The sequence below is a fragment of the Bos taurus genome, chromosome 13, assembly GCF_002263795.3.
Source record: "Bos taurus isolate L1 Dominette 01449 registration number 42190680 breed Hereford chromosome 13, ARS-UCD2.0, whole genome shotgun sequence".
Classification (NCBI taxonomy): domain Eukaryota; kingdom Metazoa; phylum Chordata; class Mammalia; order Artiodactyla; family Bovidae; genus Bos; species Bos taurus.
In genome coordinates, this window is record NC_037340.1 from 3,470,042 (window position 1) to 3,487,676 (window position 17,635).

The following is a 17,635-nucleotide window of genomic DNA, read 5'->3' on the forward strand; positions in this document are numbered from 1 at the left end:
AATGTGAAGTCAAGTGGGCCTCAGAAAGCATCACTATGAACAAAGCTAGTGGAGGTGATGGAATTCCAGTTGAGCTATTTCAAATCCTGAAAGATGATGCTGTGGAAGTGCTGCACTCAATATGCCAGCAAATGTGGAAAACTCAGCAGTGGCCACAGGACTGGAAAAGGTCAGTTTTCATTCCAATCCCAAAGAAAGGCAATGCCAAAGAATGCTCAAACTACCACACAATTGCACTCATCTCACACACTAGTAAAGTAATGCTCAAAATTCTCCAAGCCAGGCTTCAGTAATACATGAACCATGAACTTCCAGATGTTCAAGCTGGTTTTAGAAAAGGCAGAGGAACCAGAGATCAAATTGCCAACATCCGCTGGATCATAGAAAAAGCAAGAGAGTTCCAGAAAAACATCTATTTCTGCTTTATTGACTATGCCAAAGCCTTTGACTGTGTGGATCACAATCAACTGTGGAAAATGCTGAAAGAGATGGGAATACCAGACCACCTGATCTGCCTCTTGAGAAACCTATATGCAGGTCAGGAAGCAACAGTTAGAACTGGACATGGAACAACAGACTGGTTCCAAATAGGAAAAGGAGTACATCAAGGATGTATATTGTCACCCTGCTTATTTAACTTATATGCAGAGTACATCATGAGAAATGCTGGGCTGGAAGAAGCACAAGCTGGAATCAAGAATGCCGGAAGAAATATCAATAACCTCAGATATGCAGATGACACCAGCCTTATGGCAAAAAGTGAAGAGGAATTAAAAAGCCTCTTGATGAAAGTGAAAGTGGAGAGTGAAAAAGTTGGCTTAAACTCAACATTCAGAAAACTAAGATCATGGCATCTGGTCCCATCACTTCATGGCAAATAGATGGGGAAACAGTGGAAACAGTGTCAGACTTTATTTTTGGGGGGCTCCAAAATCACTGCAGATGGTGAGTGCAGCCATGAAATTAAAAGATGCTTGCTCCTTGGAAGGAAAGTTATGACCACCCTAAATAGCATATTGAAAAGCAGAGACATTACTTTGCCAACAAAGTTCCGTCTAATCAAGGCTATGGTTTTTCCAGTGGTCATGTATGGATGTGAAAGTTGGACTGTGAAGAAAGCTGAGCACCAAAGAATGATGCTTTTGAACTGTGGTGTTGGAGAAGACTCTTGAGAGTCCCTTGGACTGCAAGGAGATCCACCCAGTCCATTCTAAAGGAGATCAGTCCTGGGTGTTCTTTGGAAGGAATGATGCTAAAGGTGAAACTCCAGTACTTTGGCCACCTCATGCGAAGAGTTGACTCATTGGAAAAGACTCTGATGCTGGGAGGGATTGGGGGCAGGAGGAGAGGGGGACAACAGAGGATGAGAAGGCTGGATGGCATCACCGACTCAATGGACGTGAGTTTGAGTGAACTCCGGGAGTTGGTGATGGACAGCGAGGCCTTCGTGCTACATGGGGTCACAGAATCAGACACTACTGAGCGACTGAACTGAACTGAATAGGAATATGCATCAGATGTAATGCTAGACCAGATAAATACCTCCTTTATCCTCTTTAAAGAAAAGAGTTTTATAAAAAGGATTTAAGAGGAAGAGGGTGGGAGAAATCAATTGATGCATAAATATCTTCAGTTTGAAATGCCTTTGATTCTTCAGATGAAAGAGTATTCAGTAAGAAGCTAGGAATATGTTTCTGAAGATCATGAGAGAAGGTGGGACTTGGAATATAAAGTGAAAGTGTTAGTTGTGTCTGACTCTTTGTGACCCCATGAACGGTAGCTCACCAGGTTCCTCTGGCCATGGAATTCTCCAGGCAAGAATACTGGAATTGGTTGCCATCTCCTCTTCCAGGGGATCTTCCCAACCCAGGAATCAAAACAGTGTCCTGCATTGCAGGTGGATCCTTTATCACCTGAGCAATCAGGGAAGCCCATACTTTAGAGAATTGTGGAAATAAAAAGAGATCACATGTGTGACAGTGCTTTACAATTTGTACAAATGTGAACAGTTCAATATTCTTCTCTTTGGCTTAGAGTATTAAAGTTTTCATGATGGAGAGTCAGGACATGTTCCATGGGGATATGGAGCTCCTAGAGGGCTTGTCCAGGGCTCAGGGAAATGTCCAGCTTAACGTGCAGGGCACCACAATTTTACTACTTCAAACCAAACGCTGTGGAGAATGAGCAGTCAACAGAGAAGGTAGAGACAGGAGAGAGTGCATGGTAGAGCACTTTAAGAAATGGAATGAGTTGCACAAACCGTCAAGTGAAGTCAGAGGTTAAAAAGAAGGGCAGTCCACTGGATATGAGCAAGAGGTCACTGATGCTATCTGCTGAGATATTAGAGTGCCTTGCCCAGCCTGGTACCTGTTAGCTAGCAGAACTGCACTGCTGTTCATGGCCAACACTAACAGAATGACCCCAGATAGCCTTGCTCCATCCCAGCCATATCCTGAATTATTCAAACCAATCCATCCCCACCTGATTTTCACTGCCAGAGTCCCTGGCTCTTGGAATCAATTCTTATTGAAGATCTCACATCATCCCCTCAAAAACAGTAGCTGACATTGATATTGATATTCTGTTCTGACTTCTGGCTGACTCTCTCAAATATATTTTGAGTGTTTCTTCTGACCTAATTTTTATTTATGCTCCTTATTAGGTATTGATCTCTGAATTCCCTCCTTGATTGAACTTGGCATTCTTTTATTTGGACTGTATTTCTTCTGCTTATCGAAAGTAATCATCTTGCCAGCCTAGATATTGTCTTGAAATTCAGCCCAACCAAACTTATGGTCAGTGATCCATAGACTCATCCCATTAGCAGCATGCTTGCATGCTAAGTCGCTTCAGTCATGTCCAACTCTTTGTGACACTATGGACTGTAGTCCTCTAGGCTCCTATGTCCGTGGGATTCTCCAGACAAGAATACTAGAGTGGGTTGCCATGCCCTCCTCCAGGGAATCTTCCAAAACCTATGGATAGAACTGGTGTCTCTTAGGTCTCCTGCATTGGCACATGGGTTCTTTACCACTAGTGCCACCTGGAAAGCCCATTAGCAGATGGAACCATAAAGCTGCTAAAGAAATTAGTAATACACAAGTCATAATATGTTGATGTTACCTGAAAAGGGGGGGGTATGGGGGCTAATTTTGTCTGTCAACTTGACTGAGCCACAGGGTACCCAGATATCTGGTCAAACATTTCTCTGAGAGTGTCTTTGGATGAAATTAACATTTAAATCAATAGACTGATGAAGCAGATTGCCCTCCCTAACGTGGTGGGCCTCATCCAATCAGCTAAAGCCCTGAGTAGAACAAAAAGGCTGATTCTCCCCCAAGTAACAGAATTCCTCTTGCCTGGCTTCTTTTAAACTGGGACACTGGCTTTTCCTTGTCTTCAGATTCAAACTGAAACAATGGTTTTCCATGAATCTTGAGCCTGCTGGCTTTTGGTCTAGACCTACACCATCATTGGCTTGGTGTCTTTGATCTCCAGCTTCTTGACTCACCCTGCAGGTCTTGAGACTCATCAACCTCTATCATCATGTGAGCCAAATCCTTATAGTAAATGTCTTTGCCTATATATATATATGTATATATACACACACACATACATATACACATACATATACACACACATACTAGAGAACAAGAAGGGGGAGGGTAGTATGGGGGAGAGAGAATGTATGTCTCTCTCTATATATATTCATTATCTATTGGTTCTGTTTCTCTGAAGAGATACAGATGGAGTAAGTTCAATGGGGCTGGCAGAGTCTGTACTAAAGCACAGTGATTCCAGTCTATACTAAAGCACAAATTCCCACTGTCTCATTTATTAGCTATGGTTAGGTTACTTAATCTCTCTACTCCTCAATTCCCCACTCTGTTTTACTAAAATCCCAATATATTCCAGTGTCAAGCATATAGCAGATAAATGTTGAGTAAATGAATGAACCAATTCAGGTGAAGAAACCAGAGTTGTTAATAGATACATATTTCATTAGCAGCTAATAAAAAAATCAACCTTTCATATTAAAGCAGAGTTATGTCACTACTTAAAGGAAAAGTTTAAAGTCTCATCAAATTGAGAGATTTACTTTATCATTACTTCACAATTTCCTTTTGAGTTGGTTATAATTTTTGTCCCCATTTTACCTATGAGAGGACCAAGGTACAGAGAGGTTACAGACCTAATAAAACTCTTGAAAGACTTACTAAAGGAATATTGTGATCACTTTCAAATAACCCTTTGAAAGTTTGCTAATTTCAGCTACTATCTTCTCCTTCCTTTTGTCCCTGTCACAGGGTTCTTCCTCCCTGCTTGACCACCTTCATATCTCAGTATAGGAGAGAGTCCTAGGATGCATTCATGTACAAAAGAGACCTTATAATTTTGATGCCTTAAGGACTAGGAGTTTGGAAGCACTCAGCATTTGTCTGGTAAGTACTTCTCTTTCCATCCTACAATGTTGTTCTTAGTAAGGAATGAGGTGTTATTTGAAAATTTGAGGTGCAGTCTTTTTTTTTCCAACACAGCAACCCAGAAACAGAAACCAGTATCTTTTAGTCCTCCGTCTACCTCTCTGCCTCAGAGGTTTCAGGGAACAATGAGTTTAGATTTAGAATATTACGTTTTCCCCAGCTACTATTAAGTCACTGTCTATAAATGGGGCGGGGGTTGGGGTCAGAGCTGGAAAAATGTATGAAGAAAGCGGCAAGTAAGCCACATGGAAAGGAAACCAAGGAATTAAAACGGTTGATCTGTCAAATTGTATATTCTTGTGCACTCACGATATTTTGAAATATTGTTCATGGGTATGATCTTGGAGAAGAGGGTTCTGAGCTGGGCTAGTTCTAAACTACTTGCAAACTGACTTATAACATGTTATAAAAACTTTTTTATAATTATTCTTTGTGAGAGACAGTGAGAATGAAGTCGCTCAGTCGTGTCTGACTCTTTTCGACTCCATGGACTGTAGCCCACCAGGCTCCTCTGTCCATGGAATTTTCCAAGCAAGAGTACTGGAGTGGGTTGCCATTTCCTTCTCCAGGGGATCTTCCCGACCCAGCAATCAAACCAGGTCTCCCACATTGCAGGCAGACATTTAACCATCTGAGCCACCAGGGAAGTTTGTATCTTGTACCTTACCTGGGAGATATAAACTAAATACCTTACATCTGGAGTTACTGCAAACCAGAACACTTTGGCGCATGGTGTACCAGAAAAAGCTTTCAGAGACTAAATTAGCATAGTGTAAATATCCATCCAGCAGAGCAGGTAATTTTCTCATTACTCATCAAATGAGTTCCTAAGCATTCGTTACTCTACATGTTGGATCTTTGTAGAAATAACTCACAGGCAGCTGAATCATTTCAGAGCAAATTTCCTATCACTTTCCTTCTCTGTATGGCTTAGGCCTTTATGGATCCTGAATAACATAAATATGCTGGTTCCCTACTGGCAAGGATGACTGTGGATTTTTTTTTTAAATCAAGCAAGGAGAAAACCCTAGGTGGGGAAATCTCATTATCATATTAAAATGCATTTAGAGATGTCTGGTTTTCCTGAATAGACTTATATTTACCCAATGTCTATGTTTTCCAAATTTATTCTTTTCTCAGAACAAAATGAAGAACATTTCAAATAGCATCATTTTTAACAGAAGCACAAGAGAATGAGAAATGCTGCCTTCACTCAGCATAATCCTGTAGAGCTTGAGGTATTTTCTGTGATGCTTTGAATCAGTCTGACTCTCTTCTATACTGTGTAATTTTTAAAGATATCAATGTGGGGCATCAGCAGTTGAAAATTCAGAATACCAAGCCAGTCCTCCCCTGTGACTGCCACAGAGCTGTCGCCCACAGGATGCGCCTTCATCACTGACGTAGGTACTTTTTCAGTTTTACTATTTTTTAATCTGGAAAATCCCCTACCTCCTCCATTCCTGCACAAAACTTTCTGCCTGAATGACTTTCAGACTGAGGGCCATACACATATTCCGTTTCTTCCCACTGCAGGCTCCCCAACCCCTCAACTTTTATGGGCTAAAAAAAGTCACATTTAGAGGAAAAAAATTGTGATCATAAAGTGTTTTGCTGTGACATCAGTGCATTTGCCTTCACTTCTCCCAGCCCATTCCAGCTTGCTCTAGAATGAAGGTGACAGTTGTAACTAGGAGTTTCATTGTCAAGTATCTGAGGACCAGGCAGATTCTCTTCTTCTTAACTGTATAAGAATCTTAAATGTTTAATGAAGTAAACACATTTCAGCAACACGTCCTGTTTTCAGAATCCAGCTTTAATAAAAACCCAAACACTATTTGTTAATTATTACTGAAAACATTAATATTTCAAAATACCCTTTGGTCAAGAAGTCTTTAAAGAGACAATAACATCCACTTATTTCAATTAAAGGTATTGCTTATTGAATTCTTACAGTTCTATTCGGTATAAATGTTCCCTTTACAACTCTGCTTCTCTTCTTTGTTTCTGGGATTCATTCTCTCTCTCGCTCTCCTTGTGCATTAAAAACCTAAGCTGGCTCTCATGCCTCAGAGCCGGGTTGTGTGTTGCGGGGGCTGGGGGTGTAAGTTATACGTTGTCCCCCATCCAACCCCCAGACAAGGATTTTCCATCACCTAAAAGGGGCCATCAAATTTTAACACTGCGAGGCACGACTTCTAATCTCATTCTTCCCGGAAAAGTACAAACAGTTCCTCAACCGAGGTCCCCCCTCCCACGCGCTCCCCAGCTTGCCCTCCCCGCGGAGAGTCCCGCAACAGCCTCCCCAACACCTATGAATCATCCGAGAGGCTGCCACCGCGGGACTATTTGCATATGCGCCCTCCACCGCCCCTCCCCTTCTTGGCGCCTAAAGCACACAACAAAGGACAACATTATTGCTTTATGATTATTCTTTTTAATCTCTCCTATGACCAGCACTACTAGCTTCTCTCGCCCACCTCTTGTTTTGAGCATCGGAAGGTCAGCCTCGTCTGGTACCCAGGGTTTGCGCAACTGAATGAACCAGCAGAATTTTGTAGCGTCCCAGCATCCTTGAACCTGTAGCTGTTCACATACTACCGGCTCCCCAGAAGCTTAGTCAATCCTATAAGGAATGTACAGCGCCTCTGTGGACTCTTCCTAAGAAGTTCAACATAAAACCCTAGGCTCCGATTGCAAATTCAACCCCAAACAGCGTCATCTATTTTGCCCTCCTCAAACAACTCTCAACTCCAAGCCTTGAACTCAGCATACCCACGCTGGTTGGGTTAACTACCTACTATTCCCTACCCTTTCCCCCAACTCCTTTGAAATCCCTGTGATGATTGCTCTGACGTACTTTAAAATAACGTGTACTAGTCTCTCTCCACAACTGACCACATTAATGCGAACTCCAAGCCCTCGATGCTACTTTGATAAAATGAAGAAATCACTCATAAAAATAGCAACCCACCAGACCATATATGGAGCTGGTGGGGGTTGACAGGGATGCCCCTTCGGACCAGCTTTTTTACAAAAAGCAAATTGCAGCTGAAATCCCCCACCCTCTTACTCCTCCTCTGCCTTCCCCTTCCGTTTCATGACTCAACCAAAGACTCAACTCAGCAGGGGAAATTTTTTGTATATATATAATCGCATATAGTCCATGTATATGACACATATACATACGGACACACACCTATACAAACAAAACAATATCAGAAGACCAGTCGCAAGATAAATGAATTTGCCTGTGCCTGGGTGTTAAAGTGGAATCATAAGAATAGTCCCGTTCGGGTGTTTATAAAAAACTAAAATACAAAGCTTTGCAGTAAAGCGAGCTGGGAGCTGAGTCAAGCGCTCAGTACCTCGCGGCTCCTCCCCTCCCACCCCCGCCCGCGTCCTCCCCCCGCCCTCCCCTCAACACACTTCCTCCCCGCCCCTCCAGGAGATGGCTATTAAAAGCTGCTGACGTCAAAAGGGACGGCCATCTTTGATGAGGGCAGAGCTCACGTTGCATTGAAGACAAAACCTCGGGGAGGTCAGGTGCTGTCTTTCCTTCCCTCCCTGCTCCGCGGCTCCTCCACACTTGGAACCTGCAGGGGCCGGGCGAACACCACCCTCTGGAGAAGCCAAGGTAAGGAGACCCCCTCCCCAGGTCGTGGTTCTGGCACTGGCTGGCTGCATACCCATAAGGGACCACAGCTGGGCAGACCAAGTGAGCTTGGGTAAATACAAGAATTTGTGCACCCAGGGTGCGGTATTCCGTGTGTACGCGTCCGGCTAGACTCCCGCCTAGGGCTTTATAAAGTATTTTCGAGGTGAGCTGCTTGGGGAAGGGGTGAAAGGGGATAGTGCAGATGGAGCGATGGGGTGGAAGCGCAAGAATACGTACGGAATAACTTACTCTTTTGAAACAGTAGTGGGACCCTCTGTCTCTTCCATTTTGCGATGCAGTTTTCAGAGATGTTTAGGCTGCTGTTTTTTGTTTTTTTTTCCCCTTCTGTAGATCAAAACAAACCAACCCTGTCGTTCTGACCTTATTATCATGACTGCTGTCGTTAGGGAGGTATTATCCAGGGAAGAATTAGGTAGAAGGCAGGGTGTGGGCGCTGGGAGGCGAAAGAAAGGGGAGTTCCCGCCCCGGGCAAGCTGAGCTGCAGCCGCCACAGCAGCCTCCATGCCCCACAGACTTGATTTATGCCGCCTGCTCCACGTCAACAGCAGGCTGGCGGAAGGCGGGCGGGTAGTGCTGGGTGGGAGGGCTCTGCGGAAGACTGGCGGGGGCGGGGGCGGGGGCTCGGGCTCGCCTCCGGGACTGCGGCGGCCCGCTCTCAGCACCCTGGACAGCAACACCAGGGGACTGCGTTGGCGCCCGCGACCTTTCAGCACCGCGGATAGCGGTCCTGCCACAGCGCTGCATTTACCTGCGGCAGAGACGCCTGGCCAGGGCTAGAGGTTTCAGGCCAAACTGCTTCTCTGAGACTCCGATCTCTCGGATATCCCTAATAGAGCAGGCATAGTAGGTTAAAAGGAAAAAATAAATCCTTCCTACCGGACCCCTCTGCAGGCAATTAACCAGTTCCCATCCTTAGCTCCTGCATAGCTTCAGAAAAAAGTCTACTTATGGAAATTTTCTGTGTTACCCTCTCCCTCTCCTTACCCCCGCCTTTTTAAGGTAGAAAACAAACACATTTTTTAAGATCTGTACTTATCTTCCAGTAGGCAATCAGGGGTTTTATTTATTTATTTATTGACACAAAATAGATCTGTCTACAGATCCTAGGTGGTCATGGATAGGGTATATGCAACACGATCTGTTTATAGGAGTGTTATATCTTTTGACATGTATCTATTTGATAAAAAATATGGGGGTAGTTGAACTAAGCAAAATCAACTTCAATAGTGAATCCCTCTTCCTCTCCTTTATCTTTGTGATTAGGCATGAACAGAAGCACATACCCATAAAAATACATCTCTAAGACATATTATGGGTCTTGCAGGGTATAGATTTAACCTCTTTGGCCGTGGTTTCAGAATGAGAGGAAGTGTTTCCTATGGACATTGGTTATCTCAGGATAATTTTCTGATTTTGACAATATTAAGACTGGTTTTCCTCAGGAGAATCCAACTGTGTCCTTCAATGTGATGCAGATGGAAGGACCATGGTGTTAGACTGAAACTGGACTCTGACCTAAAGATCTGTGATTTCCTTTCCAGCACTGCGGGATTTTGCTGAGGCAGTGATAAGTACTTTGATTATTTTCTATTCTGACATTTTGAGCCTCTGAGTGAACAAAAATTGTTACAGGGATATTTCCAGCCATTGGTATGGACAAAAATCAATATAAAATGACCAGGAACAAAACTATGCTCACTGAGTAGTTGTTAAATAAGAGTAACAGCATCATGTGTAAGAATGTAGATACCACACATTAAATAAACGTTAGCATGATCCCTTGAAAAGTCTTAAAATAAGATCTTATATTGGGGCTAGTTAGTCATTAAGTCCAGTCATTTATATGCTGGAGGTGCTCAAATGCCCTATCCATATAGAGAAAGTACTTTTCATTCCTGGCTATTTATTTACTACTGTTTTACAGTTTTTTATGGATAACTATGTGGTTCCATGTAAGTATATATTCAACTGTTGTTGGATACAAATGTAAAATTATTATTTAAGTGTATGTAACTACATAGATGAATTTTATAACTCTGCAGTCTACAGATGAAATAAACAACTGTGTTTTAGTGATGGGAGGAGGGGAGACAAGATGGCTAGGAGTCTTTAAAAATGCTTTGACTCCATGCTGCATGTCCAGACAGCTCTCTGCGTAGTTGCGACAAATGAAAAAGCTCAACGCTTCCGGAATTACGTGCTTGGTCATTAGTAATTACTGCTGGGTTTGTTTGCTAGTGGAAGACTGGGACGGTGGGGCAGAGGTAGAGGACTGCAGTGAAGCTGGCAAAGGGCACAGATCTGGGAGGAAGTGTTGATGTGCACAATTATGGAGCTAATGGCTTACTGAGAAGTTAAACAGAAATGTAATTGAAACATGAATTTTAGCATTTACATTATGGATAAGCTTCAGGGGAAAAAAATCAAGATATTTCCTATCTTAAGTTTTAAATTTAAAAAATCCAGGGCAACACAGTGAGAAGAGGCAGAAGCAGATGGATGTAAAGACTTGCCAGGAAACATCAACACAGACCTTCTGATGGTACCTGCCTGTTTGCTCGCTGGAATTTTCTGCTTTACCACCTTGGCATTCAGAACGTGAAACAGTTTGCAATCTTATTAACCGCTCCATGGTAAAATCTGCCAAGAATTCACTGTCTTATTTTCACTTTGTTAAACATGCATGACCACACATGCACAAACACAGTACCAACTGCCCCTGAATTAGATTATATAAAGACACTTCTAAAGTCTTAAGTCTTGACCATCAACCAGAAGACTGAGGTGTCTGCCAGTAGCACCTCTTCTTGTAGCAGGCAGCCTTCAGCAGATCATGTAGGTGTCAGTGATTAGGAGAAATGAGAGATAATTTGAGAGAGAAGTTGGGAAAGAAGATATGAAGGATTAAAAATAGATGAATCTGCTTTTTATATGATGCACTATGAATAAACTTTTTCTCACGTCATGGAACTGATTTACAGCTCTATAAAGGGAAGAAAATTGGTTTTTTCAGCCTCAGTGCTAGATACATTTCTGCAATGTCATCCCTTGTCAGCAGAGACAAACCTGATTGAAAGATATTGATCAATCAGTGAGCACCAGATACATAAATGAACCCCACTGAAGATATAAAATCTCATGCTTATATGGTTTTTGACCTCAATAAGTTTAACATCTAGTATTCTTAATGAAAACAATAAACAACAAACATTTGTAAATAATACCAGAAAGAAAATACAATAAAACAGTAGAAGGAAAATCATGAGGGAGTATATAATTATTTGCTAAGTCAATGTGACCAAAAGTAAGGAATGAAAATTCTTAGGGCAATATTTCAGTGGACTAGAATGGTCTGAGAGAAGAAACAGAACCTAAGCTGGCTTTTGGAGGTTGGAGAGAGGTGGGGGGAAGTCTGCCAAGTAAAAGTTACAGCACAGGTAGAACTACAAGTTAAACAAACTCAAGTTATGCTCAGCAGACCCTAAAAATGCCCATCTATTTGGGTGGAGTGGGAGGCTTGTAAAGGGGAATATGCTAGAACAGTGAGTTAGAGCCGTCTATGAAAGGCCTTGAATGCTACACTGAGGAATTAGTGCTTTATCCTTTGAAGATGATTTCTGAGCAGAAGCTGATGTACAAAGTAGCCATGTCTTTTTTTAGCATTTTGGAATTGCTGTTGACCGAATGGAATTAAATTTGCATTCTCTCATAAATAGACAGTGGCAAAGTGTTATCATAAAGGATGATAAATTAAAAAAATAATAACCAGTCCTCATTTAGTCATCTGTTAAGATCACCCTGCATGGAGGGAACGGAGACTCAGATATAGAGAATGGACTTGTAGGAGAAGCAGAGAGTGGGACAAATGGAGAGAGGAGCATTGGCATATATACACTACCATGTGTAAAATGGATAGCCCGGAAGTGGCTGTGTCACGCAGGGAGCCTGCCTGGTGCTCTGGGATGGCCTAGAGTGGTGGGATGGGAGGAGGGGAGGGGAAATATGTGTAATGATGGCCGATTTGCACTGTTGTACAGCAGAAGCCAACATAATACTGTAAAGCAGTTTTCCTCCAATAAAAAAAATAAAAGAAGCCAGATATCTCAAAAAATAATAAATTTTAAGAAAGATCATCCTGCAGTATACACATGGGCTTCTAAGTCCTACCCAGAAGTTAATTGTAAGTTTCAAATTTTAATTATTGACTGGAACAAATTATTCAAGATGAGTGTCTACCAAGAAGGTCGAGAATCGGGTCAGAAATCTGGGGATGAGAGGTATCCAGAAGGTACACTTGAATAATAATCATGTGGAACACTCTTGTGGACTCTCTATGAGTATTCTGCATTGTCAAATACACTAACTGGATAGATGGGGAAAGAGGCCAGGCTTTCTATTCATGTTTCAGGCAGCATGACACATACAACCAGTTCCCAGTGGCCAAAACTGGAGAAAAAAGAAAGGAAGGAATAAAAGATGCTATGATAAAAGTTTGAAAAACTGAGGTAAAGTGGGCAGTATATCATATTTCTTTCCCTACCATCCTAGCATCCTAGCTGAATTTTGCTGATTACTGTCACTCCAGGGCTTGCTTGAGGTCTGAGCTATACCCATTTTGTTTTTAATCTTGTGGTTGCTACTCTCACAGCAGAGCTTCACAATTCCAAATTCTAATGTAACTGCTGAAACTGAAATAGTCCCTGGCTTCATGTGGAAAAATAAATGGCAGTTGCAGATATAGATCTTGTTGCTATTTCAATTCTTGCTCAGAAGTGTCAAGGGACTATTCTCATCTGTTCTTCACCAAAACACTGGCAGGAGAGACATCCTTAGGATAACATGTTGATTTCCAAGTTGACTCCCTGGGGCGAAATTGCAGATAGTGACGTTTGATGCTTTAGAAGGTCAGACTGATGGTTATTAAACTGAGTGCAGAGGGCCTTCCAAGTTATTAAGTAGAAGGGAGGAGATAGAACAGAGCACTGAGGAAACAGAACATGGTGAGTGGAGAAAGTTTTTTAAAAGTAATCTTACAAAAGGAAAGAGGCTTCAGAGAAATTTCCAGAGAATGCTGTCTGCACTTTGAACTCTTCAGAATTACTTTCATTGCTGTAATGATAATAGCTACTTGTTTCTACATAATTTTCTTCACAAGGATCTCAAAGCACTTCACCCAATATAAAATCCAAGCAGTTTCTAATGTCTAAATAAATGATGCAAACCGTAGTCAGTTCATATATGATATTAGTAACATTTAATAAGCCATAAATCTGAGAACAGAAATACCCAAAGCAGTGACTAATCAGAATAGGTCTGTGGGGGAGAAGAGTGAACCTCTAATTCTAAAAGCTTTTACCTGTGCTAGCTCACTGAATCCTCGTAACAGTCCTGTAATCAGGGTACCATTATTGTTTCCATTTTACAGAAGAGGAAACTGAGGCAAAGAAAGGCTAAATAACTTGCCTAACATTACAGAGCAGAGCCAGGGTTTAAATGCAGTCTGTGTGATTTCAGAGTCTAAGCTATACACTCTGCGACCTCTTGCATCATCTACATTTTTCATGTTGGCCAAATAGAGCACAGAATATACATGATTTTTTGTTTGTTTGTTTGCAGTATCTTTCCCCTTTCAGTTTGATGGCAGAGCATGATGGCAAGGATGCTTGCTGATCAGGAGCCAGGAGATCTGGATTTAGATCCGAAGCAACTGCTTTTTCTTTTCTTTTTTTTTTTTGGTAGATTTTTTTTTTTAATTTATTATTTTTTTTTTTTTTACTTTATAATATTGTATTGGTTTTGCCATACATCAACATGAATTTCTTTAAATGAATCATTCAACCACTATTGAATGGTGGAACTGAGTTCCACGTGGAACTCAATTTCTTCATCTACTGAATGACAGAATTGAATGAATGTTTTCCAATATCCTTACCATATTAATGAAGTTAATGAAATCAGTGGTGAAAAGTCTAGGTGGGTGAGTCTGAGCCAGTTTACCTGGTGGTCTCAGAGGTTACTGCCTAATACTGCTTCAGTAACTGACCTGACTGCCTCTCTCAATGTGAGATTAATTATATCCACCGCTCCTCTGCTCCTCAGTGTTTCTCTCTCTTTTTTCCCCCTCAATAATTTCTTTGACATCATCTTTCTGAGGCCTTTCTGGTCAGACTTAAGAAACCTTGACTTTTTTCTCAAAGGCCTAATCTGAGTCATCACTGCTTTGGGGGATCTCCCCTCCTCAATCAGATTTATTGCTGTCTGGCACAGACTGTTTTTTTCAACCTGCCTAAACTTTTTATAATTCTTCTTTCAACCCAACTAACTGTTTTTAAAATTTTATTTCTAAACCCCCTTTTGATCGTGTCTTCTGTCTGATTTAAAGCAATTTATTAGCTGCTATATCCTCATTCTTCTTTCTTCTCCTACCTCTTAGAAAAGGGGAGAGAGAAGCTTTTTATAGAGTCTGTGAGATCATAAGTACTTAAAAAGCAACATTTTCATATGAACTGAATTACATGATTTAAGTAGCCAGCTCAAAAACTAATAACATTTGGAGGATGGGGAGAAGGTGGTGAAATAACATTACAAAAAAGTTTCAAGGATGAGGGACTAGGAGAGAAGGAAGCTTTAAAGGCTATGAGATTTAAAGTTCAGAGGTTACAGCTGGCGGTACAATATATGTTAATTAAATTCATAGTCACGTGGGGATTAAATTCACAAGTTCCAGAAAAGCCTTGTTCCCCTTGTTGCTATAACCTCATTCTTACTGCAGACTTCAGCATCTTTCCATCAAAGTAAAGCATGAGGAGATGCTAACTGATTTTCTTACTGCTGACTCACAGAGGTTAGTTTCAGCAGTGATTAACTAATAAGAAGAACAAATCTGTATCCCCAAAAAGAGATGGGGGAAAATCCTATTGAAGTGTTAGTGCTTCCTTTTAAACGCTTAACCACCATTCTGGAGGAACTCAAAGTGAATTAACAATGCTCAGACTGGATTGGTGCTGAATGACAGCTGCGCTAGGTTTGTGAATTGCTTTCTGTGGTTTTGAAAAATAAATTTGATCCTCTTAGTTAGTAAAACAAGCTGAAGTATAATCCCTGTGAAGGGAAAATTAAAACAACTTACTTATCTTTTATTCTATTGTTGGGTTTTTGTTACTGATTTTATTTGGTTCCTATTACCGAAAGGGGCTTCCCTGGTGGCTAGACTAAAAATCTGCCTGCATTGTGGGAGACCCAGGTTTGATCCCTAGGTTGAGAAGATCCCCTGGAGAAGGGAATGGCCACCCACTCCAGTATTGTTGCCTGGAATTGTTACCTCATCCAGGACAGAGGAGTCTGGTGAGCTACAGTCCATGGGTTAGCAAGAGTCAGACACAACTGAGTAACTGTTGTGTTATATTACCCAGAAATGGCTAATTCTCATATCTTAAATTGAGACTGCACTTTCTGTCCGCTCACCTCATTTTCCAAAATTGTCCATTTCATACTTGAAGAAAAGGTTGTTTTTCTTCTAGAATGGTTCTAGGTTCAACAAAATGCCTATCTTGTCCCAGTTTCTCCATCATTTTCTATATACAAATGACCCTACTTATAGATTTTGAACTTGAGAGATGATTTTTTATGCCTACAGGCTTGAGTGAGTGGTTTCTGTTCTTTACTGACGACGTGTAAGAAAACAAAAGCCTCTCAGCTGCCCCCAGAGGCCAGAGTTTCCCTGGGCTCCTGCCTCATCCCTATTCTAGAGAAATCTCTCAGTGAAGCTTAGAGAGTCCTGCAAGTTGAACAGAATTCCCTTTCCACAGAGAATCTCAAGCCAAATTGCTGATCTCTTTTATTCATGTTCTGTACAGTTTCAAAGAATAGTGACTGACAAATTGTGAAGCAGTATATTTCTTAAATTTCACTGAGGTTGGTCTGACAGCCAGTTAGAGGCAAATCACACTGCAGCATAAACAGAAAGTAGAGGGAAATAAATGCCAGTAAGTCTGCTAGGAAGAACACTGGCAAAAGATTTCAGTATGCAATAGTTCTATCGAGTGAATTTTTTCATTTTCATAGGACAGTCCATTATAACTTCATTATGATACTAGAAAGCAAGATAGTATTCCTGATTTATGCTTGAGAAATTGCTGAATATATGAACTTTTTCCAGTTTCAAAGTGACTATCCCTCTATTCCCTCCTCAAACATAAATAAGCTGTCATTATAGCACTCTTCACTAATTAATTCAACAGATACTTATTGAACGTCTGTCTTGTCCCAGGAAAGCAGTACTGGTTAGTGAAGATAGAGCAGTGAATAAAACATACATGATTCTGCTTTCAGTGTATTTTTGCTGGGCATCCATTCTTGATGTATTTTTCTTTTAGAAGACACATTTCACATAGACTCCCTTTTAGACTCAAGGACATGAACCCAACTTAGAAAAATATTTGGCTCTCTGTCCAAAATATGCAACTGATTGAAGGTTTCTACTCAGTGATCAGTGTCCATGGAAAGGTTGCCATCATAAGCAAAATGTAAATTAAGAATCATCCTTAGCCATCTAGGAACTTAGGAAATATCTAAGATATTCCTGTGTGCAAATTTGTCTCTATTTGTGTGGCAACAAATTAGGATATCACTAAATTTCCTTTATATTCCTGTTATATTACAGCACCCCAATCTCTCCCTATATAGACCATTCCCCACCACTCATGGAGAGAATAGGTCAGGCTTCAAGAAACATAGTATTTTCTAGGTCAGAAAACCTAGTCCCAACTATAAAATTCATGGCACAAAGCAAGAATAGAGTGACTGAGAAAAACAGCAACATCTTTTAGGTGACAGTACCTCCCAAGCCAATCCACTCCCCTCCTCTGAAAACTCCCTTAAATAAGTTTCAAAGATTCAGGAACAAACAGAAGAATGTAATGATCTCCCAGCTCTTGCTTTTCAGAATCTACCTCTCCTTACCAATAAGCAATGCTCCCATCTTCCTTATAAGATTTATCACATTGCTTTGTAATTATGTACTTGTGAATTTCTCTACCCTAACGGACTATAAAGGTCTTTGAGACCAAGAGCAGTGTCTTAACCATCTTTGAATCCTCAGCACTTGTAACAATTCCTGTCACACACCAGGTATACAGGAAAAGAATGAGTGAATGGGAATGCCAACTACCCCTTTGCAGCGAATTCTACCACTGTAAGTAATTTCTTCTTTTATTGATCAGATATTATGATCAGAACAACTCAGAAATACAGATTCACCCTAAATGTTGGAATAAAATTATGTCCTAAAGAATTACGTTTGTTCATCCCAACTAGCTGCCAAAGTTTGGCCAATAATTAATTTTTCTGACCTGCTGTTTTATCACCTATGAGTCAAGAGTTAAAATGCTAATGAAGAATCAGAAGAATCTCAAGAAAAACCTTACTAAAAGTAGGTTTATATTCAGATATGAAAAACCACTGAAGAATGAAG

General features: G+C 41.1%; 1 protein-coding gene and 1 long non-coding RNA gene across 5 annotated transcripts in view; one reads left to right on the forward strand and one right to left on the reverse strand.

Moving 5' to 3' along the window:
* LOC132346869 (uncharacterized) overlaps positions 1 to 8,762 on the reverse strand; it is a 149,497-nt gene extending 140,735 nt beyond the window's left edge. Inside the window, exon 1 of the long non-coding RNA XR_009496829.1 lies at positions 8,392 to 8,762. This is a non-coding gene — a long non-coding RNA (uncharacterized lncRNA). The remainder of the gene's footprint in view (positions 1 to 8,391) is intronic.
* Positions 7,965 to 17,635, forward strand: part of SNAP25 (synaptosome associated protein 25) — an 83,815-nt gene continuing 74,144 nt past the window's right edge. The window contains exon 1 of one of the 4 annotated variants that reach the window (XM_005214074.4): positions 7,965 to 8,121. The gene's annotated coding sequence lies outside the window, so the exon portion shown is untranslated. 4 annotated transcript variants of the gene reach the window in all.